The sequence below is a fragment of the Ixodes scapularis genome, unplaced genomic scaffold (genome assembly GCF_016920785.2).
Source record: "Ixodes scapularis isolate PalLabHiFi unplaced genomic scaffold, ASM1692078v2 PGA_scaffold9__187_contigs__length_104089568, whole genome shotgun sequence".
In the NCBI taxonomy this organism is placed as follows: Eukaryota; Metazoa; Arthropoda; class Arachnida; order Ixodida; family Ixodidae; genus Ixodes; species Ixodes scapularis.
Window position 1 is genome coordinate 88,386,589 of NW_024609884.1, and position 23,548 is coordinate 88,410,136.

Here is a 23,548-nt window from a genome sequence, read left to right on the forward strand (position 1 = left end):
GAAAAAATGGCGGCTCATGGGGCTTCGCTAGCGCCATCTATGTGTCGTGATAGCATTTCCGGCGGAACAAAAAATAAACAGGAAATGACGTCACTTCCAAAAAAAAAACAAAAAAACGTAACGTCACTTTGATGTATTGTTTGGCGCGAAAATTAAATATAACACGAAACCGAGACTGCAGGCAAAAAGGACGATCGTCCTTTTTGCCTGCAATCCCGATTTCTAAAAAAGTCTCAAACAAAGCTTTCTGGTACTAAAAAATCTAAAACAAAGCTGTGCCAAGCTATGTTTGACTTCGTTTAGTGTGTTGTCCTTCTTGCCTGCAGTCTCGGTTTTTTTATGTTGAATTTACACCACCCGTTTGGACTCTTAAATCTGCGCGAAAATAATTTAATTTTTGTACGCGGCCGCCTTTTTAGGCAGCTCACTACGAGAATAATTTTTTTTTCATCCCACAGAACTACTTTTTCTTTTTTCTTCAGCTTTTCAGAAATATGGGAGCGGCTTTAAAGTGATTGACCTCACAAACAAAGTGACTAACAATAACGTTTCTCGAGTGTGTTAGCGTTGAAGATACACAACCGTAACTCTAATGCAAGTCCAATGTTGCACTAACATTTTATTCACTTCATTCACTGCATTGTGGCCTAGGTATCCAGGCCGCAGGAAAGCTGACTCCTTGAAATGTAAACAGAAAACAACCATGTTTCGTAGCTGCCATGGAGTCTTCCCCTGTAGGCCCCGGTTGTTGGAGAACCGAACCCATGCTTCACGCCTGCGGATGAAGCGCAGTGCTATCTAAGTGTCTTGCGTACTTGCAAAGAGCAAATGTAGCCAATATGTGCACACACCAAAGCAAATCGGAGCGAGGACATTCACAGATTAGTAAGCAAAACTCTCTGTATGAACCACAAAAAGATAAACATGAACCTTTAGTACAGAGGCTTTTAAATGTATCTATGTCGTGTTGCATCCTTGATTAGAGCGTCGATGAGTATGACCCCATACTCCTGAGGGGCAAACCGGTTCAGGTAAATTCAAATATCCTGGGCGCTTTCGTAATGAGCGCAAACAACGCTGCAAAGTCAGCGAAAACTAACAACAGTTAAGAGAACATTTTACAAAGGGGGCATGGCATCACTTAACACAACACAGCAGGCACCTCACTGACAGGAACAAAATGTCACCTTCGAGTGTCGACAGGAAACCGGTGCAGCGAGACGCCAGCCGTGCGGTTGTCACTTCGGCATTCTTCCACGGAGCAACGCCTCGTTGCATAACGTGTCGAGCTCATTGTCACGAAGGACGTTGAGCCCTCCGGACGCAGCAGCGTCCAACCGCACGAAGGTGACTGTTCCTATATCACGCTGATATTACGCTCCTGCGCACGTAACTTGCGTAATCACGCTGAGCGAACGAAACTTTTCAAACTATTTGAAGTGACGGTAGAACGATTCAAAAAGCACGTGGAGACCTAAAAGAAGCAAGCAGACGGACAACAAAAACCTGCCTCTTGGCGCAGCACGATGCCTCTGCAATTTATCGCTATTAAAAGCCAGCCTTGTTGCTTGTGCAGTACAGAGGGCGCTAAGAGCAAGTTAGAATATTAGTAGTAATAAAAGCTATTTTAGCTTTCTCGAGCGCGATAAACCTTATTTAAGACCACTAATAACAACATACAAAATTTAAAATACAATTCAGTATAATTTAAGTTAAAGTTATTTTATTTGTATATAGTTTGCCATAACGTCTCCTAGTCGCGCTTCAGACGCACCGTAACCACGTGACCCTCCTGGTTGATGTCGCTGGCAATTTGTTTTGTACCGTGTTTTGGCCCAAGTTTCGCTACCATCTGTACATATACCTTGGCAGAGCGACGCAACTTCACTCAAATGAACCGCCACGCCCAGCAGCATCAGCAATTGGCTTCCACAACGAAGAAAGAGGCGAAAGGAGACGCAGCGGTGTAACGCTTCCTAGGTTGCAGCTGCAGCCATTCAAGGGCGATCTTTCGGAGTGGCAGCCATTTTGGCAACAGTTCAAACGAGCCGTACACGACAACGATGATCTGTCAAATGGCGAGAAGTTCCAGTACTTGAAGACGTTGGTAAACGGACCTACGAGGGCTTCCATCGCCGGTCTCCTAGTAACGGACGCCCAGTACAACGATGCGATCGAAAGTTTAACAAGACAATTTGGAGACGCACGACTAATCCAGAAGGAGCATCTTTCGAAGCTTCGCAATCTTCAAGCTGTTACCTCTTCAACCGACGCAAATGGGTTGAGAAGGCTTTTTGGTCAAGTGCAAGCCCACGTACGAGGTCTTCGAGGAGTTGGAGTCGCACCTAACACGTATTCGACCATGCTGACAGATATTGTCGTCAGTGCACTCCCGTCTGACATCGCGGTCGACTATTACCGACGTGCTGGTCACTCCGAAAGGAGGGCGGTCTCCCAGGATGGAGGAAACATGACCTCGACACTATTTCTACCAACGTCACTGGAAGAACGGTTTTCCTCATCCGGTACTGCGAGCACTGCGGCGCCGGCCGCGAGACCAACAGAACGAGCTGAAGATATTCCAACAGCCCGACGTCCTTCGGAAGACGAATTGGAAACCCTGCTGGAAAACCTACTCATCGAGATCGAGAGCAGAGAACGATCGGGAGTCATCGATGATCGCCCGCAGAAGAGGAATAGCCGAGAGCAACAACAGAAACGAGCTTTCTTACCATCCTCTTCGGTTCTGCATGCCTAGGCACAAGACACAAAGAAGTGCTTCGTTTGCGGAGCCACGAACCACGATACGGAGCTCTGTACCAGTGACATCTCTTTGAAGGAGAAGAAAGCGAAGCTTGCTGGGGAAATGCGATGTTTCCGGTGCACACTAAGAGGACACAGATCAAAGGATTGTCACAGGAAGGTGTTCTGCACTACCTGCACAGGACGACACGCAACATCAATGTGTGATCCCACTTGGAAACCTTCATCGGGTAGCAGCGAAACCCAAGCCATCACTGCTAGCGTTCAGAGCACCGGCAACAACAATGCTGCAGGCTTGCTGGATGCAGAATTTCTTCTGCAAACCGTTCGGGCCAGGGTAGTAGTCGGATATGGGCGCAGTGTATGCATACGTGCTATCTTTGATGGCGGAAGCCAGCGAACGTTTATTCGCGAAGACATTTCAAGTAAGCTAATTCTGAATGTGTTAGGTGAGACTAACCTCGGTTTGAACACATTTGGAAGATCGACGTCGATACCACAACAACGAAGGTTGGTTGAAGTGAAAATGCGCAGTCAGCACAGTCATGAGGCTTATGCTATCGAAGCGGTCGAAATACCATTCATATGCAAAGACGTTGTCCAAGTTCCTGTGGATCACGAGTTTGTCCAGAGCATCGAACAAGAAGAAGGCTGCATAGCAGATAAGCTTCTTCTCCTTGGTATGCCTACGGAACAAGGAATAAGCCTCCTTATTGACTCAGACCAACTGTGGAAGGTCACGACCGACCAGATGCGGCGATGTGAGGGCAACTCCAGTCTAGTGGCCTTCAACACCAAATTTAGTTGGACTTTTCAGGGACCAGCATCGCTGCATAGCTCTCTTACTGGATCTACTAAGACCGTGGTCTGCGCGCTACAACATGGGACAATTGAAAACGTTGAGGAAAAGACCTTGAGCAGCTTTTGGACCCTGGAAAGCATAGGAGAGATAGATAACCTGTATGACGCGGGTGAAGAACAAAACGCGGTCTGGAATGAGTTTGAAAGAACTATCGTAAAAGTAAACGGACGATATGAGGTGAGCTTGCCTTGGAAATCGAACGCAGGCGAGCTTAACGATAACAGAGCTGTAGCGCTGAAGCGACTCCAAGCTTTGCAGAAGCGACTCTCACGAAACGAGTCTCTCTTGAGAGATTATGAGAATGCCATGTGCGGCTATTTCAAAGCTGGACATGCGGAGAAAGTCCCACCAGGGTCCTCAAACAACTCACGTACCTATTACATGCCTCACCAGGCAGTGATTCGGATGGATTCTGAAACCACAAAACTAAGAGTGGTGTTCGGTGCATCATCACATTCGCAAGGAGTTGCCTCACTGAATGGTCATCTAGAAAAGGGGCCAAAGATGAACGCCGATTTAGTCGAGATTCTTATACGTTTTCGAACATACCCCATCGCTATCACAGCCGATATAGAAAAGGCTTTTTTACAAGTAAGCGTGCAGCCTGATGATCGTGACGCACTGCGGTTTTTATGATTTGATACCCCTGAAGTACCGGCTGAGGAGCACCAAGTCGAAGAATGGCGGATGACCCGGGTGCCGTTTGGAACCTCGGCGAGTACATTCCTGCTTTCGGCAACTCTCAAACATCATCTGCAAAGCGTGAATGAAGAAATGAAGGAAGCCGCAAGTCTTCTTCAAAAGTCCTTCTATGATGATGACTTGCTTGTCGGAGCTCAGACAATAAAGGACACTAGGGACCTTCAAACCCAAGCCAATCAAATCGTGAAAGAAGCCGGCATGACACTTCGAAAATGGGCTACAAACTCCAGCGAACTCCAGGAAGTGATCGACGACGGTAGCCTGGCAACAGACTTATCAGAACCCAGAGGGGTCCTTGGTTTGAAATGGAGACGGGATAATGACACTTTATTGATTCCGGTAAAAAATGTCCTGATCTTTATCTACAGTACCGACAGGACGAAGCGGGGAGTGCTACGCGCTGCAGCAAGGGTTTTTGACCCACTCGGGCTCGTAGCACCCTTTGTGATAAGAGCGAAGATTTTGTTCCAGCGCCTATGGGAACGCGGACTCGATTGGGACAGTGAACTTCCTGAAGACCTCTCAGGAGACTGGCAAAAATGGTGTAAGGAGCTTCCACAGATAGAAAACATAATGACGAAACGGTGCACCATGAGCACACGAAAACTGCAGCCAAATACTGTACAACTTCATGTCTTCTGTGACGCTAGCCCTCTCGCTTATGGAACCTGTGCGTACCTGAGGGTTGACTACATGGATGGAAACGTAGACGTCAGTCTGGTGTTCGCCAAAACACGAGTAGCTCCTATAAAATGGTTGACACTTCCTCGTCTCGAGCTTATGGCGGCCGTGATCGGTAATCGAATTGGCAAATTCCTCAGAACGATACTGGAGTTTCAGGAGGCATTCTTCTGGATCGACAGCACAATCGCTCTCCATTGGATCAAGGGCTCGGCCTCCAAGTGGAAACCTTTCGTTGCTACAAGGGTGACCGAAATTCAATCAGGAGGGGAACCAACAAGTTGGAACCACTGCCCTGGACCAGAAAACCCTGCTGATTTAACAACACGAGGAATGTCGGTAGAGGACCTAAAAACAAAACAACTATGGTGGAAGGGCCCTAGTTGGCTCTCGGAAGACCGAACAACTTGGCCAAGTATGAATACAAATGAAAAGATGTCGACCGAAGTAGCAGAAGAAGAACGAAGGTGTAAACCTCACGTGCTACATATACTAACCGAGGAAACGACACCGCTCTTGGAGTTAGAGCGATACAGCAAACTAGAACGTGTTCTTCGAGTTACAGCGTGGATCATGAGGTTCTGTAAGAACTGCAGAACACCACCAACTAAAACGGGGGGTCCTCTGGCCACAGATGAACTTGAGAAAGCAGAACTATTTTGGATTAAACGAACCCAAGAGGAATCTTACACCAATGAGATCAACGAGCTAGTGGAAGACAGAGGTTTGAACGTGCAATCCAGCATTATTGCTCTCAGTCCTTACCTCGATGCCAACCGGCAACTGTGACTCGGAGGACGACTCCAAAACAGACACGAGCGAGTAGAAGTCAAGCACCCACTATTGTTACCCTCTGGGCATCGCTTCACAGAACTTCTGATAGACAGCATGCATCGACTTACATTCCATGGAGGAATACAAGACACCGTAACACAGTTAATAGAACGTTATTGGGTTCCTAGAGCTCGGCAGACCGTCAAGAGGATTATTAACCGTTGCAACGTCTGTGCTCGGTCAAGACCCCAAAAGGCATCAGCATCAACGGCTCCGCTTCCAGCAGAGCGCGTAAATGAAGCAGGACCCTTTGAAATACCGTAGTAGGAGTGGACTTTGCCGGATCCCTCTTGATCAAGTCTCGACACGGCATGGAAAAGGCGTATATCACACTATTCACCTGCGCAGTTACGCGCGCCGTACATCTAGAGTTGGTCACATGCCTGGCTACTCCAGTCTTTCTCATGGCCTTCCAGAGGTTCACAGCCAGGCGAGGAATACCTCGGGTGGTGTACAGTGACAACGCCTCAACTTTCAAGAAAGCCTCCAAGGAAATTTGCGACTTCTGGAACGTGCTCAATGACGAGAAAGTGCACGAGCACTACTCCGAGCAAAGGATACAGTGGAAATTTATCGTAGAGCGAGCCGCCTGGTGGGGCGGTTTTTGGGAACGCCTAGTGCGCACCGTGAAAACAAGTCTTCGAAAGGTTTTAGGAAGGAACAGCTACGAATTTAAAGAACTTACACCATCCTCCACGGAATTGAGGCGGTCGTTAATTCAAGACCTCTCTCATTCCTACATGCGTCTCCTGACGAACCAGAAGCGTTAACTCCGGCAGATTTCCTGACAGGAAAACGGCTGACAGCTCTTCCAACTTCAGCTATGGAAGACCTTGAGCCATCTACTAGGAGTGAAGTCACTCGGCGCTGGAGGCATCGTCAGCGGCTACTAGACCACTTTTGGCAGGGGTGACGTAAAGACTACTTGCTTCAACTCCGGTCAACACATGAAACGCATTGTCGTAAAGACAGTCAAGTTAAGGAGACCTCGTTCTCGTGGAGGACAACAAGACTCCAAGGCATCTATGGCGGACTGGTCGGATCCGAGAAGTTTACCACGGCCGGGATGGAATTGTGCGATAATGTGCTGTGAACATACCGAGGGGACAAGTATTGAAGAGACCACTTCAGCTTTTATACCCTTTAGAACTGCATAGTGAATGAGCGATTCCCTCACGCTCATTTTGGGGGGAGTGTGTTGGAAAATGACTAGTGGAGGGCGATCCTGTCTCGCGCCTGTGCAATTTTTGGTTAACGAGATCGTGTCTGGGACTGAGGACGAAGAGGAAGTGGATGGCGCGAGAAGAGATTCTTTGGGTTTGGTACGACGAGGAGGCAGGGCAATTGTCAGGATGGATTTTACCGTGGTCATGTAAATATTAAACCAACTCCTTTTTTGTAAGTCAGTTCGTGGTGACTCATTACGCAAAAGATGTATCGCGCAACGCGGCATCATAATACGACGGGAATTAATACCCTTTAATGCCAATGGAGAAGGAAAAAAAGATGGCAATATTACACACCTGGAGATCAGATACGCCTAACGTAGCATTGATCATTTTTTTATTTGCAAGGATTAAAGCAAAAGAGTACCACACCGCCAGACTTGAACGTAAGGCGTCCCCTCTCACACCTTTCTACTTCAGCAGAGCAAACGATGAAGAGGAAGCGTTCGCTCTGCTCAAGTGAAAAGAGGTGGGAGGAGTTTTCCCCGAACTCTTAGCCTGTCACCATGGGCGTACCAACCGGAGGGGCAACGGGAACGCTTGCCCCCCCCCCCCCCCCAGTTCTCAAAGTGTTGTGTGTGTGTGCGGAGGGGGGGGGGGGGGCAAGGGCGTGTGTTTTGCCCCCCCCCCCTGAAACAGCCGCCACTGGGCAGGGCAGGCACTAGCCGGCGGCGCCACAGGGATACCTAAGGCACCGCCCCCAGCCCTGGGGGGGGGGGGCGGGGGGGTTCTGGTTTCCCCCCCCCCCCTCAAAACCAAGTTGGTACGCCACTGCCTGTCACTGAGTATAGTTACTTTTTGTTTTTCATTGGGGTCACGTAACTCACCCCCCCCCCCCCCCCCCCGAGGTCACGTGACCTCACGGGGGCTTCCTGGGGTGAAGGAGGAGGAGGGGAGGAGTAGTAGCAGGCAGGATGAGGAGGTGAGGACGAGGGAGGAGGGGTGTACACTCCCCTCAGTACCCTTCCCTCCTCCTCCTCAAGAGGAGGAGGGAAGGGTACTGAGGTCCTGCGTCCGAAAAAAAGTGGCATTGTGCGACAGAGTTTCAGAAAAATCAACGGGATCGGGACCAATGGCTGGCTGCAATTCCTGTAGAACATGTACGGGCACCTCGGAAAGCGGACGCTACCTGATTTATATGCTCCTTGCATTTTGTGTAAAGTGATTACATTGAGTTCGCAGGTGTCAAAAAGAAAATCCCATACCATTTAATTCAGCGAAGTTTCGTCCGCAACATTTTTTTTTGTTGTTATTTTTACTTTGTTTCTTCAGTGATAATTAAAAGAAATGTAGACAACAAAAACTTTTTGAAAAAAAAAAAAAAAGCTTCATTGGGGATTGAACCAGGTCCTACCTCTATGGTCCTACCGCGTGTGAAGCGGGCGTCTTTCCCTCTGAGCTACTGGGGATTTTTTTTTTTTTTTTTTGTGGTTTTATGTTAGCAGAGGCGTCAAACAGAAACCTTGCACCAGTGTTTTAAACCTAGAATAAGAAGCTAGCTTTAGTCAAATTTGGGGGTTTTACGTGCAAACCAACGACGGGTATCTGGCACGCCCCAGCCGAGGACTGAGTATTAATTTGGACCACCTGGGGATCTTTTGACGTGCAACCGAAAGCTCGGTTACACGGCGCCTTCTCCACAATAAGCCTCCGTCAGGTTGCGGGCACCTCGGCCGGGATTCGAACCCGCCACATGGGGATCCGTAGGCCAGCGCTCTCGCCTCAAAGCCACCGAGGCTTTTTTTTTTTTTTTTTTGTGGCGTTTTGTTCGGATCTTTAGCGCTACTTTTTTTTTTTATTGTAAAAGGACGGCTATTTACATGGATAAAAAAAAACTGCACAGAACAAATTCAGAGCGTCTCAGTAGAAGGGCAACCTAGCGCATTCATAACTCCCAACAACCGAACTCTTTGGCATTTGCAGCCGTGTACGTACATAAGGGAACTTGGATGGCCTCCACGCCTAAGCGTTTTTAGCGCTTTGCAATCGCGACTTCCACACCGCCCAGCACTCTAGGTCAGGCTGTAGCGTGGCCTCTAGCAGAGAGTCAACATACATGAAGCCGTCAATGAAGTGGCGCCATGCCGGCTTGCCCCCCTCCACCACATGCAAATGATCGCTCCTCGACCTCCATAGTGCCTGCAGCCCAAGCAGGGCAAGGACTTCCCAGGCTCTGCTGTTCGGACCTGACCCGAACTCTAAGAATTTCACTTTTTTCCAGGTCATATACATGTCTATCCGCAGCACACCTCTAAGTTCGGCCCAAAACAACTCTGCATTTGTACAGTACAGAAAAATCTGTTCAAAGGTTTCTGGCAACGGGCACAGCGCGCAGTTCTGAGTCCAAGGTACAAAAAAACCCTTCTTCGCCGACCAAGTCTTCACGGGTAACACCTCCCAATGAAGACGTACAAAAAATTCTTTGTCCCTACTCTCACTGGATACCGCCGAAGACGCTGGAAGACATCGGACTTAATGACACCTCCGGCACTCATACGGTACAAAGGAGGAGGCGTCAGGGAATCGAGCGTATCCCAGTACAATTTTTTTCTTTTTCACCTTTTGAAGGTACTCCCTTGAATACCTTGTTTCGAAGAACTCTATTGCGGCCGCTATTTCTTTGTAAAACTTTAGCACCCGGGACCGGGCAGATACTGATACATCCTCTATCCATGATCTCAAGAAGGAGCCTCCAAGATCTCTGAAGGATGACAAAATAAGGCAACTCTTCTGATCCCTAAAGAACAGGAAACGCTGAACCAAAAGTTTCAGTTCAACATTCACCAAACCGATCCCGCCCTTCTTTTGGCTTAAAAAAAAGGTTGTTGCGTCGCATGCGTTCAAAGTTAGACTCCCAGACAAAGGTCGCGAATAGGCGTTGAACTTCAGCAATGTCAAGGCACGCACACGGCACTACCTGCGCTGTGTACCACGCGGTCGGAAAAAGAACAGAGTTGCAGACATAGGCCCGATGCATCAACGAGGTGTGCCTACCATAACAGTCTATCGTTTTAGACCGGAAGCGGAGCAAGTCCATACCGCCACGGCCCGTGTTTAGCTGCTCAACATCTAAGCATACACCCAGATATTTTGATACACTCGATGTCCATGGGATGCCAAGAAAGTTCTCGGGCTTGGAGTCCCAGTGGCCCAGCCAGGCATCCGCAGATTTGTCCGGGTTCATTTCTGCACCCGAGGCTGCGCAGAAATCACTTATGTGCTGCACAACTTCCTGCACCTGAGTTGCCGACGAACACACCACCGCCACATCGTCTGCATACGCCAGGACTTTAACCGATCCTGACGACAAGGTCAGACCCTTGATGTTTGCATCACTGATAATGGTCCTGCAGAGTGGCTCAAGGTAGAGCGCGAACAAGATCGGCGACAGCGGGTAGCCTTGTCTTACCGATCTGCTCACAGCAATGGGAGCTGTCTTGTTCCCGTTTACGAGCAGGCGGGTTGAGATGTCATGCACTGTAGCATAGCTTCACGTACTGCAGTAAACGCGCGCCAATCCCGCAGGCCTCCAAGAGCGAAAAGAGAAACGAGTGGCACACTCTGTCGAATGCCTTGCAGAGGTCGACCTGCAGCACAGCCAGCGGGCACTGTAGCACCTGCGCAGTCTCGCACACTATGCGCATTGCGTGCAGGTTTGTGGCGATCGTTCTTCCTTTGATGCCGTATGTCTGGTGGTCGCCGATGATGCTGCGAAGCCCGGACTCCAGCCGCTTAGCAACAATCTTGGCCAAGATCTTATAGTCGCTGGTCGGCAAGCTGATTGGTCGAAAGTGACCTACCCCCATCGGGCCCACGACGTGCTTCTTTGGGATGAGGACGGTGACCGCCTGACGCATCGACGGCGGCAACAGCCCTCTGCGCAGGATGTCGGCGAAGACATCCCGGAGGATTGGGGCCAGTTGCTCCGCAAACGTCTTGTAAAAGAGGCTGCCAAGGCCGTCCACACCAGACGACTTGCGAGGGGCCAGCTCCTTGATGGCTCTCTTGACTTCGTCCACATCAATCTTCCTGTTGATTTCTTCTCTTAGCTCCTCCGATACTCGGGGCATCGATCCTCCGTATTCCCCACTACGGCTCTCGTTCTCGGCCGCTGTGAGCAGCGTAGTGTATGCTTTCACAAAAGCGGCCTCAATGTCCTCTTGCCGCGTCACCACGTCCCGGCCTACATGTAGCTTGACAATTCGGTTACGGCCCGCATGCTGTCTTTCCCGTGTTTTAAAAATCTTCCGGGGCTCTTCGTCTCTTTCCAGGGTGAGCGTTCTGCTGCGAATCATTGCGCCCTTGTATGCTTGCTCCAGGAGCTTGAGGATTCGGCCCTTGCACTCTCGAATGTCGTCCGCGAAGACTCCGGGCGTCTTGTTCTCAACGATTAGAGCGAGAAGGGTCTGCGCCAAGGAGCGCTTTTTAGCCTTCTTGCAAGCCGCTCTCTCCTGGCTGAACCGATAGGCAGCCAGTTTGACGTCTTGCTTCAGTTCCTCCCACATTACCGCATCTACGACTTTCCCGTCGCTTTTTAGAGCGCAGCTCTTAGGGGCCCGTTTCCAGCCTGAGCGGCGTCGGCGTCGGCGTCGGCGTAACCGGGGGGGGGGGGTCACGTGACCCCCCCCCCCCCCCCGCGGTGACGTGACTACCCGCAGGTGACGTGACCCCCCTCAGTACCCTTCCCTACTCCTCCTCAAGAGCTGCGCTCCAATTCGGCGTTACAGGGATTTGTAAACGGCTTTAATTTTTTTTTTTGTAATAATCTCTTCTAGCCCGGCGCGCAGCACCTCATCCTCGAGAAGACTTTCATTTAACTTCCATCCGCTCCACCACGACGACGGGTTCTTCGGACGGGCGGCCATCCCCACAGCGACCGTCACAAGGGCATGATCCGAGAAGGCCAGCGGTTGAACGTCGTATGTCGAGTTACTTGCCGCGAGCTCACTCGAGACATACACGCGGTCCAGCCTTGCATGGCTGCTTCCTTGCCAGTGGGTGTACTCTAGACACGGACCCGCAGCACACTCCTGAACATCTTGCAGGTCGAAGTCGCGCAGGAATTTTTGAAGTTCCCCGCGGCTCACATCCGACCGCAGCCCCCTTGAGCAGTCTGCCGCGTGCAAGACGCAGTTAAAATCGCCTGCCAGTAGCGTTTTGCATGGCGTGTCAACGTATTCATGAAGAGCGATAAAAAAGTCTTTTCGCTCAGCAATGTCGTTTGGGGCGTATACAGAGACCAGCTTATGTAGTTCGCCCCGATACAAGACTTCTACTGCAGAAATACGACCGTTATGGTCGGTTTCCCGTTCAGGGTAAATCTCAATGCCTCTTCCCTTCCGGATCAAAACAGACGATCCGCCGCTGTGTGCGTTAGCTTTGGGCGAAAAGCACTCAAAGTGCCTTCTCATGAAGATAAGCCAAGGATTCTACCTGCTGCTCAGTCCCTAGTTTCGTTTCCTGAAGCATGGCCACATCCACATCTTTTTGTAGAAGCAAGTTCAGTACCCACTGTTTTCTTCGTTGGGCTATGAGGCTCACGCAATTGATGGTGGCAATCTGCAAGGCTTTCATTGCTTTGGTGACGTGGGATGGCTAGCCCGGTGCAGGCAAACGAAACCATGTTCCAAAACCACCCTAAGGGATACTAGCAAGCAGAGGCCGAAGCCGAAGCCGGACGTACCTAAGGCGGGGGTTGACCAGTACGTCGGCGCTCTTCCGAGGGGATGCGCGGCTTAGGGTTGAACCACTCTTTCCTTGCCAGCGCCGAATGCCACTTGAAGTCCTTGCGCCCGGCGGCGTTGCCGTCCTCTGGATGCAGGTCGTCCGGTTTCTGGAGAGCATCATCATCGGCCCCCTCCATGTACGACTCAATTTCGATCAGAGAACCCGCCGTTGCCTCACCCGGCTCTGGGTCTTGAACTTGCGGGACACGGTTGCTCTCCTTGTTCTCGATGGTGATTCGCGGAGCTTAGGCCGGGGGCCGGTCAAGCGTGCTGCTGGAGTCACCCTCTGCTGACGCCTCTATTGCGGTTGTTTCCGCAGACCGTGTTGAAGGGACGGGGCCGGAGTTTTCGGGCACGGCGCTCCTCGCGGCTGCCTCAGCCTCTTCTTCATTCATTGCGTGTTCGTCAAATTCCCCCGCTGAGGCAACTTCCGTCACCGCTGCGTAAGTGCAAGCGCAGTTCTCTTTCTCGTGCCCGACGCGGTTGCACTCCTCGCACCGGGGAACACGACAGTCCCTTCGGATGTGCCCCGTCCTCTTGCACCGAAGACAGAGGGGGGCCCTGCAGGAACTAGGACGAGCACATTGCCTCCTTGCACACGCAGCTGGTGCGGAAGTTTTTCTTTGGTGACGCCGTTCTTGAGGGTCATCTTCACGAACCGCGTGGTGGACTGCACGCCCGCGAAGCCGTCAGCTCTCCACGTGTCGCGGATTATTCCGCTGACCTTTCCGTAGTGCTCGAGCGCTCGCCGCACCGGCTCGTCGCTGTCGTGAAAGGGGAGCCAGTGAAGCTTGAGGCGCACCTCGCCGTCGTTGGGATCCACGACGAGACACTTCTTGGCTTTTACTTCCAGCTCCCGGGCGTCTAGCAGCTTCCGTGATGCCTCCGGCGACTGGAACGTGAAGAGCCAGACGTGATTCATTTGGTACGCCCCCCCTGCTTTTAAGGCGGGAAGGACGCCCAAGCGATGCAGTTCGTTCTTGAAATCTTCAATCCTGTACGGACGTCCCGTAACGTCGGCATGAAGAAGCACCGAATTCAAAAACATATCTCCTGTTGGCAGGGGAGGCAGTACGACGCGATACGATTCCGAGGATGATTCAGCCAAGATACCACGGCCGTTCCCGGCCGCTATCGCCGCTCCTTGGGAGCCCATGATCCTGCGCCCGCTCGAGACGAGAGCCGGAAACAGAGTGCCTCGGAGCCACCGAGGCGGCTCCACTGAGTTGAGCTACTGGGGAACCTCTTTGTTGGGGATCTCTTTCCTTAGTAATAATTCAGCAGGTAAAGCTGTAAGTTGGAAAGTTTGCTGCCGATTTTTCTCCAGCAAAAGCACTCTGGGGCGAAGTCAGGAAGCACGACGCATTGGTGACATTCGCAACTAGTAAGGAAATCGTACGCGTGCATATTCAACTCGAAGTACACACATCGTGAGGTGCTTGACGTTTGCGCGAGCGATGTCTTCAGCCAAGAGAAGGGAGCGACGGCTCGGCGACGTCTTCGTGCAAATCGGCTTGGTGGTCGGGCGTGTCGTACGGGATAACTACCAATTCTTTTGATCAGTCCCAAATTCCTCTTTTAAAGGCAGACAGAATTCGCCGGTACCGCGAACAACAGTTCTGAAGTAGAGGTCCCACGCCCGTCGTCCGCTGCCATCGCCGTCCCCGCGAGTCCCACGATACGTGAAACGACACACGCACAGAATGCTTCCGGTTCTCTGTGGAACTTTTGTTTTTTCCAATCAGCGTATTTGCAGCTTTTTATAAGCCACCAAAAAATGGGTTTCATGTTTTTTTTTCTATTTTTAATACTGAGTGTGTGCCTTCAGTGACCAACGACTTAGATTAAATTTGGTGGACGCTTCGATACCTTATACCCCATTCAGACGTGCGGTGTAAAGGTACCTTTAGCATAGGTCCCTATTCTAAAGGGAGATGGAGTTCGTAATCACACGGCGCACAAAGGTCCCTTTCGCTAAAGGAGCCTTAAGAATAAACGGAGCTCGCAGACCTCCCTTTACAGCTACAGGGAGTAGCCTCGGACCCATGAACTCTAATAAAAAAAAGTCTAGCATATACGCTTCTGCTTTGTTTATTGCATTTTAATAAAAAGAATATTTGCAAGGCAAAAATTATAAAGTAAACGTGAGCACAAACCTGATGAAAGATGGTAGTACCAAATTTACACTCGCGACAGCGGGCAGCAGCGGTGGTATGAACGCAATGGCGGCTGTACCAGCTTTTCGTGCTTTGAGTAGCGACGAGGAGTCGTCCGCTTCGCCTGCCCAGAGAATTTTTGTGACCATGATTTTGCCTGGTGGACCAGTGAACTTGGGTGCCAGCACTAGCGGCACCAGTGGGAAAGGCCCTCGAGTTCACTGGTCCGAGGCGGAAACATGGTCACTAATCCGACTCTGGGAGGACAACATTGGCGAACTCCGGCGACAAAGGAGGAACGCCGGAGCTTACGAGACCATCCGCCTCGTTCTGGAGAGGCTGCCTATCGATAAGACCCGGAAACAAGTGAGCGATAAGATCAACAACCTCAACCAGACATACAGGTAAGCCAGTTTTGAGGTTGCTGCTCACCTGTGCCCTCTCGCCGACTCTCGGAGCGCGCTCGCCGAGCTTAAACTTGACGAAATGCGGTATTTGATGTCGCTACGACAAATAGTAAATAAATGAATTGTTTTGATCAGCACGACCTAATTTAGCGATAATGTTCGAGTGTGTCGCCTCAGTGTCTACGAGGCAAAATGCTGACCTATGGGTCCTCAGTGGTGGGTTAAAATCTCGGCCGAGGTGTCAACCATTGGACGCGGAAGGCTCTTGCCTTCACCTCAACAGATCCCCAACTTTTAGTCCTCCTCTTGGATGTACCATTTGTCTTTCGTGGGCTTGGCACGCAGGCCCTGAGAAATAACGTTTTTTACTGTTTCCATTGACAATCCCTAAAACAGAACACAAAAAGAATGGCAATTCACAGAACGTGACAAGGGCTCTTGGTTCACATGTTCCAATTCTAGTTGCAGCCAAAATACATTGCCAACCCCTTTTTTGGTTAAAACTGAATTTTCCACAAAATATTTCGGTCGGGGGGGGGGGGGGGGGGGAATTCAGATGAAATATTATACCCACATGTGACAGCAAGCCCCATTCAGTTGCTTAATACGTAGGAACACTTTATATATATATATATATATATATATATATATATATATATATATATATATATATATATATATATATATATATATATATATATATATATATATATATATATATATATATATTTTCTCAATATCTCAATTTCTCAATATTACTACGGCTGCACTTGTCAATCTTCACTCAATCCCATTATATATACGGTGCAGCCTGTCCCTATGGGGAGGAGCGGTTCCCTAGATATCCTGGAAGACGGGCCCTTTCCGACATTTGCAAGCTGAGATGACGTGCCACGTCACTGCCGCATGTCGGAAATAGCGCGGGCCTTAAATCAGCAACGGTTGTCGTCTACCCAGTTAAGCGAATTCGAAACTAAACAGTACACAGGGAGCTGGTCAGAAATTGAGTCCGCCGAAACCAGTGGCCAGGATGGTCTAATCGGTTAAGGCGTCGCCCCGGTCAGGCGAAGGTTGCGGGTTCAATCCCCGCTCCTGGCCCAATTTTTCGCCAGCTCTCTTTCCCTTTCCCTTTCCCTAACTTTAATGCAATAAATTCAATAATCACCTTCTCCCCTCTTCGTTCTCAATATTACTACGGCTGCACTTGTCAATCTTCACTCAATCCCATTATATATACGGTGCAGCCTGTCCCTATGGGGAGGAGCGGTTCCCTAGATATCCTGGAAGACGGGCCCTTTCCGACATTTGCAAGCTGAGATGACGTGCCACGTCACTGCCGCATGTCGGAAATAGCGCGGGCCTTAAATCAGCAACGGTTGTCGTCTACCCAGTTAAGCGAATTCGAAACTAAACAGTACACAGGGAGCTGGTCAGAAATTGAGTCCGCCGAAACCAGTGGCCAGGATGGTCTAATCGGTTAAGGCGTCGCCCCGGTCAGGCGAAGGTTGCGGGTTCAATCCCCGCTCCTGGCCCAATTTTTCGCCAGCTCTCTTTCCCTTTCCCTTTCCCTAACTTTAATGCAATAAATTCAATAATCACCTTCTCCCCTCTTCGTTCTCAATATTACTACGGCTGCACTTGTCAATCTTCACTCAATCCCATTATATATATATATATATATATATATATATATATTTTTTTTTTTTTTTTACAGGAGGAAGAAAAAAAACCTAACAACTGGATCTGGGAAGGTAACCTGGCCCTACTACTATGATCTGCATAGATTCCTTGGGGGCCTGCCGGTAAACGACCCAAGCTTAGTGGACGACTCGCGACCTGGAGATGCTTTGCAGGTATTTCAGTGATCTCACATGCTTTAAAAAATTGCTCACAATTTTTTTACCCGTTTTGGTTTCAGGTGGGCTCTCTGTTGGAATATTAAGGGTCCATGAAAAAGATTTTCTCTTTCATTAAATATTACTAAAAATTAATGACGTTCATAACGTGCATTAATTTCTTCCTAGATGCAAAAAAAATATTGAGAAACACGAGCAGCCTTCGCCTATTCAACTCGCAGCCAGACTAAGTGACTACATGACCTGGCTGGCGTTTATATGCCGCCAATGTTTATCATAGCCACGCACTGGGGTTGGCAAAGCACAGGGCATGTGCTGAGCTCCAAACATTGTTAGAGTTTGACTGTTTTCGTCATTCTTGGGTTGAAAACGAGTCGCTGCCCAGTGCTTGCTGAGGCTTTCATTGTTACGAGCTTAGGTTGAGTTGTCTCTAATCGTCATCACGAGGCGCACCCCGAGGGTACATCCAAATTGTGGTTCCCACGACGCATCGTCAAGCTTTTCAAAGCAGACTGAAAAAATTGCCCGCTTTTATTCTTGGAATTGCTACGTAACAACACAATTTCTGGAGTCATGACTTCTCGTTCGAGTATCCTTAGGTCATGCTAGGGACAGTATTCCTGCACAAAGCGAAACACATTCAAACCAAATATCGTTGCATGATCCCCTTTAAGTTATGCATGTATCTTTAGGTCATGGGCCCTTCTGATGAGCACTCATTGCTTTTTATCAGGAACCTGAAGACATCTCTCCTGAGGAATCACAGGAGACGGTGGATCCTCCTGAAGAACTTGCAGTGGAACCACAAAAAAAAAAAAAGTCTTTCTGCAAACAGGCAGACCTCGTCATGTTGTTCCTCGAGGAGCAGAGGGCACAGAGACAAGAGCTTCGAGAAGCTAGGGAAAGAACTCACATGGACCGGCAGCGCTAGTTTGCAATCATGCAGGAATCGAATGACCTGCAGCGAGAGTTCCTCCAGTTCTTAAAATCGAAAGCTCAAAAGTAAAAAAAGTAAATGCTAAGAAATAGCCTCCTTTTTATTTGAAATTTGGGTTCCAAGCATTGGCATACAATGCTTGCTTTGATCGTTGTTCGGCCTTGAACCCAATTGCAGACGTTTTGATCAAGGCGGGACAAACACAAATTGTTTGGGATAAACGTCAGACCCACTAGTATTTTCTAAAGGTTCGAGTGAGTTGATGATGAAATGAGGTACAATACTATTATTTTAAAGATGTGCATCACATGCGACTACACCAAAATTTAGTAAAATACATTTCTTTCAAAGAGACACATAAATATCGGCAATCATGGTAGAAAAAAAAATATTGGTTCCTTGCTTATTACTACACATGTGGAGAGTTAGGACACTTGTTTGTAGGGATTTCGTGAACCTGACGAGGTTCAGCTTTGTTGAACTTTCTATGCAAAGTTCGACTGAGATCGACAATCATGCACATGCGCAAAAAAAAAACAAAAAACTAGTTGGTGCCGCCTGATGGATGAGGGGTAGTGTAAAACATGCTGCAGAAGGTACGTGCTCAGCTGCAAGGTAGTCACAATGGCAGTCTATAATTACATCAGTGCAAACTATATATGGAGGAGGTTGTGGTATAAATAGGGTTCCACGTTTTCGGTTTTTATTTTTTTTAAATTCGGCATAGTTTTTTCAGTGTTTATTCTAAAATAAAATTTTCGTTTTTTTTTTTTTTTTTTTTTTTTTTTTTAGTGTATATTTATTCCCGAAAAAGTTTACCGATTTTTTCGGTGCATATGAAAGAAACACAATCCGACACCGGATCAGATGATCCTCGTACCTGTGATATTTGTGATCACTCAAAGAATAACGACAGATATACATGCGTCGTCTTCGCTACAACTTCCGTCAGAACCCACCCCAAAATCGTGGGCATAATCTTCAGCGCGCTTCTTTTTCTTTCCCATTTTGACGACGAGACCGTCTGAGGTGATGACCATACAGTAACCAGCTGAACGGCAAAACAAAAAATCCATTGTATTTATGTTCTCAACCACAGAGAATATAATTAAAAATGCAAAAATAAAAATGGACCCATACTGCTTCCCTGGGACACTCTAAAAGACAATGAATAAGCATTAGGTGAAACATCCTAAATGCAAGCACAGTTTGCCTGCCAGGGAACGGTCATCGCTGAACAAATTACAGTGCCTCTGCTGAGGCTTGGTTGCGCTTGGGGGGTGGGTTAGCACCAAAATGTGCAACAAGTGCAGTGCGCACCGCAGTGCCACTGTCCGTCTTGGCCTTGGTTTTGCGGCTCGGCTGCTCCAGCTTGTCGTCCTCCTCCACTTTCTGGATCCACTGCTTGGCCGCACTGTCGTTGAGCGTCTCGCAGACGTTGTGCAGTATGCAGCACGCACGGACGACGGCGTTGACATTGTCAATGCGAACCTCCATTCGCTTGAGGACGATTCTGAATCGAGCTTTCAAACGCCCAAGCGCGTTCTCCACACACGCCTGGTCTTGGAGAGGGCGTAGTTGTAGTCGCCTTCGTCCTGAGGGTGATTCAAACTGTGGGGGAAGGGCTTCATCAGGTTCCTCGTGAGGGGGAATGCCTGATCGCACAGGACGATAGGTGGTATTTCTGTACCACCAATGCTTCTTGGCACAGCCACCTGGTAGTCCTCGAGCAGACGCCCCAACGGGGATCGCCCATACACATTGGCATCGTGGCACTTGCCAGGGGAGCCCACGCTGATGTACCGAAACAGGTACCTGTAATCCACCAACGCCAACAGGATGACGCTGTACCTAAAACAAAGTGACCACATGTGAGCAAGGAACAGCAGCAGCACTGCATGCAACAGATCTAGCTAAATTGTGTGCTCCTGAAATTGCAATTTCTTGTTAAAGAGAGCCTCTCAAGCACAGGCAGCGAAATTGACACAGCCATCATGGGTGCCCTACACCCACGGGCAACTTTCTGTGGCTATTAAGTCTATTGTAAGGAGAGGGTGCGTTCATCATTTTGCACATGCTTTCCTCCTCCCTTCGTTTCAACACACAAAGTTGTCCGCGAGTGTAGTGACATCATGTCTGTAATGCTGAAGAGAACGAGAATGGTCCCTGGTGTGACTGCACCAGCGTATATTTTTGGTTTATCCGTATGTTTGAAGCACGAATTATTAAAATTGCTTAGTTTTTCCAAGGACCAAATTGCACTGAACGGCCCAGCATTGCTCGCGCGAAAGCATTCATTACCCCGTAATTTTATATGAAATGAGCAAAGTTACCCCGAGAAAACTAGTGTCACTGTTTGCTCACCAGCCTTTGTAATTGCGGTAGTCGACAGCCGAGTCTTTCGGCGGCGACACGGGCAGGTGGCAGCCGTCAAGAGCACCGATGGCGTTGGGGAATCCCAGGACTGCCTGGAGTTCGCGCATGTGGTGCTCGAGATCCTCGTTCCTAATCATCGAAACCGTTCTGGCCTCCAGTTCCTCAAGGCCTGTTCACACATACAGCGGAGCGCTAAGTTAGCGCTACGTGAGCGCTCCAAGGAGCGCTCATGTGGCGCTTCCTGGCGCGTGACTTAGTTCTAACACAGCGCGCGATTAGCGCTTCTGTAGCGCTTTGTTAGCGCTCCAGTAGCGCCTTGTTAGCGCTCCAGTAGCGCCTTGTTAGCGCTCCAGTAGCGCCTTGTTAGCGCTCCAGTAGCGCCTTGTTAGCGCTTCAGTAGCGCCGTGTTAGCGCTTTAGTAGCGCTTCTTGTACCGCGGTGCTGCGGATTAGCACGTGCACTGCGGTTCCGGTTCCTGTGCTTGGGTGTGAATCAGCAGCACCATGGCGGACATGTGGGATGCTGAAATAGAAATGCGACCAATGCTCTTACATACGCGATTAGTGCATATGTGTGTGGACGGCTTAACGACCAGAAGAGCCTTCTGGGTGCGCGACATCTTTCGCCACCGAGATACCGACAGGTATACTTAGTGAACCTTGTTCCTAGGCTGAGGGACCGAGACACAGAGCTCTTTCGAAGGCGATTGTTTTTACCTGCATGTCTTTGAAACCAGGGTCACGCATATCAAATAGAAAGCGATGAGGTCGTACCCAATCAATTAGTCGCTCAACGTCCATGACTCTGGGTCGCCTGCCCGACCCTTTGCTTGGAGAGCGGCTGTTTTACTTCCTCTTCTTTCAATGCCAAAGGAAAAACAACAACAAAGGAATCGCCGTGCACGCGCTGTTCCGCAGCAGCAAGCACGGCACAAGGAGCGTGCAGAGCGCTTCTGTAGCGCTAACAGAGCGCTAACAAAGCGCTTCTGAAGCGCTAACAGAGCGCTTGAAGCGCTAACGGAGCGCTACATCACGCGCTAGGAAGCACCACATGAGCGCTCCTTGGAGCGCTCACGTAGCGCTAACTTAGCGCTCCGCTGCATGTGTGAACCGGCCTTCAATCACAACGTCGCAGAACTCGCAGTAGCTCTCGTTTACCACCGATTGTCCCACAGCGAAAAGGTGGCCGATTGTCCGTTCCTCCGCCGTGGAGCAGAGCCTGTACAGGCTTATGGCTACTCTCTTTTCCACTGTGATCGCAGTTTTCATGGCTGTGTCTTGCCGTTGCATCGACGAGCGGCAGACGTCCACGAGGTACCGGAAGGTGGTTGAGGACACACGAAAGCAGGCACGAAAGTGTTGTTCGCCCAGCCTAGGCAGCGTCTCCTCAAACCACCTCCCCGACCGAACGTACATTGCCCTCTCGCGAGGGATCCTCGTGAACCGTTGAGCCAAAAGAGCGGCGACAGTGAAGTTTGTTGCCACAAGCTGCTCCTCGAGTTCGTCCGCTGCCTCTTCGGTGGCTTGGATGCTCTCCTCAAGCTGATGAAATTCGATCCGCCGCTGATGCACCGACCACAAAATGCCCATCGTCCATCGCAAGACGCTCGTCGCCGTCAGTCACTTCCATCACTACGGCGCGATGTTTCATGGAGAGTTTTCGATCACGGACCACGTTTCGCACCTGCAACTCGACCACTGCGACCACTCGACCTGCCTCGACCGCGTACATCTTTTGGATTTGGATTCGATAACACGGCGGGCACACACCAGCTAGACATTCTAAAGAAAAGCAGATTTTTTTACCTCCACCATGCAATAAAATTAAAACAAAATTATTAATTGGTTTTAAAACGATATATTCTGCTTCTAATAAAGTAATGCATGTGTCTCAAACCTGTTTAGACAAAATATATATTGCTCGTTCGCCCCTCGGTTTAGCTTGGCTATCCCCGGTGCAGTAAACATCAACCCTAAACCCTCCGTTTATTTGCCGTGTGATCACGAACGCCTTTTAATACAGGTACCTTTAGCTAAGGGGCCTAAGCTACAGGTCCTTTAGAAGCCCGTGTGAATGGGGTATTAGAAAACGGCCCGTGACTACGGAAAAGAGAGCGAGCGAGACTCGAACCGGCCAGTTCTTGAACGGCGGTTTTCGGGCGGAAAGAAACCAAATTTCGAGTCGCAAATTGTGTTCTGGGTAGTTGGGTTCTCATATGTCATGTACAACTAAAAATCTCGGCCAGCATAAATACCCTGTCAGTGTCCCTTTAACGTGTGCGACGTTGTCTCCTGGTTGCTCTCCGTTCAGATCGCTTTACCTCGGCGTTGACGTCTTCACAATCTTCCATTCTTTAGCTTTAATTATTCCTTTTTATCTAATCCAGTGCATCTTTATTATTTGTAAGTATAGTTATTTCATTCTGCGTACTGTATTTTATTATATTTAATGTTTTTGTGTATATTTCGTCGTTCTCGACGCGGGCATCAAGGGATACCACGCCGCTGCTTACGCCGCTGCCGAGATAAATACTACTGTTGTCACGAGACTCTATCGCGTTATAAACTCGGCTATTTGACCCGCACGCAGTCTTGAGTGACTGCAAGCAGGAGGTTCACGTAAAAAGTCCCTAAACAGTCAACAAATTTCCGTGTGCATCTTTTGTTTTTTAACTACAGATTTTAATCGTTTTCCTTCTCCCCGGATCCCACTGTAACCATAGAACCTTGTAGACATTTTATTAAACCACTTTATTTATGTTGTTGTTCTTCTTGAGTATTGTGTTGCGCACGAGAACACCACGTCAGGAAAGTATCTTCAAATCTATGCGATTGTACACGTGCCGCGCAGGTCGTTGTACAGAACTCTGGGGTTCCTGATATTTCTAGCAATATTCTAATCATAACGATGCCTGGAACTCCAGAGTTCTGATATCGTTATGATATAGCGGCGAAATTTCTTTTAGCATATTATAGTATTGTGCATGGGCGTATTTAAGGGGGGGGGGGGGCGGTCTCCGATG

General features: G+C 49.2%; 2 non-coding genes and 2 pseudogenes across 2 annotated transcripts; 3 read left to right on the forward strand and 1 right to left on the reverse strand.

Moving 5' to 3' along the window:
• The first annotated feature begins 6,536 nt into the window (after positions 1-6,536).
• LOC120836441 lies at positions 6,537-7,006 on the forward strand (annotated as a pseudogene).
• Positions 7,007-16,381: 9,375 nt separating this feature from the next.
• On the forward strand, positions 16,382-16,455 carry Trnat-ggu. Its single transcript has one exon. It is a non-coding gene; the product is annotated as a tRNA-Thr (tRNA).
• Positions 16,456-16,815: 360 nt separating this feature from the next.
• Trnat-ggu lies at positions 16,816-16,889 on the forward strand. Its single transcript has one exon. It is a non-coding gene; the product is annotated as a tRNA-Thr (tRNA).
• A 2,503-nt stretch (positions 16,890-19,392) lies between these two features.
• LOC115328041 lies at positions 19,393-20,633 on the reverse strand (annotated as a pseudogene).
• Positions 20,634-23,548: the final 2,915 nt, after the last annotated feature.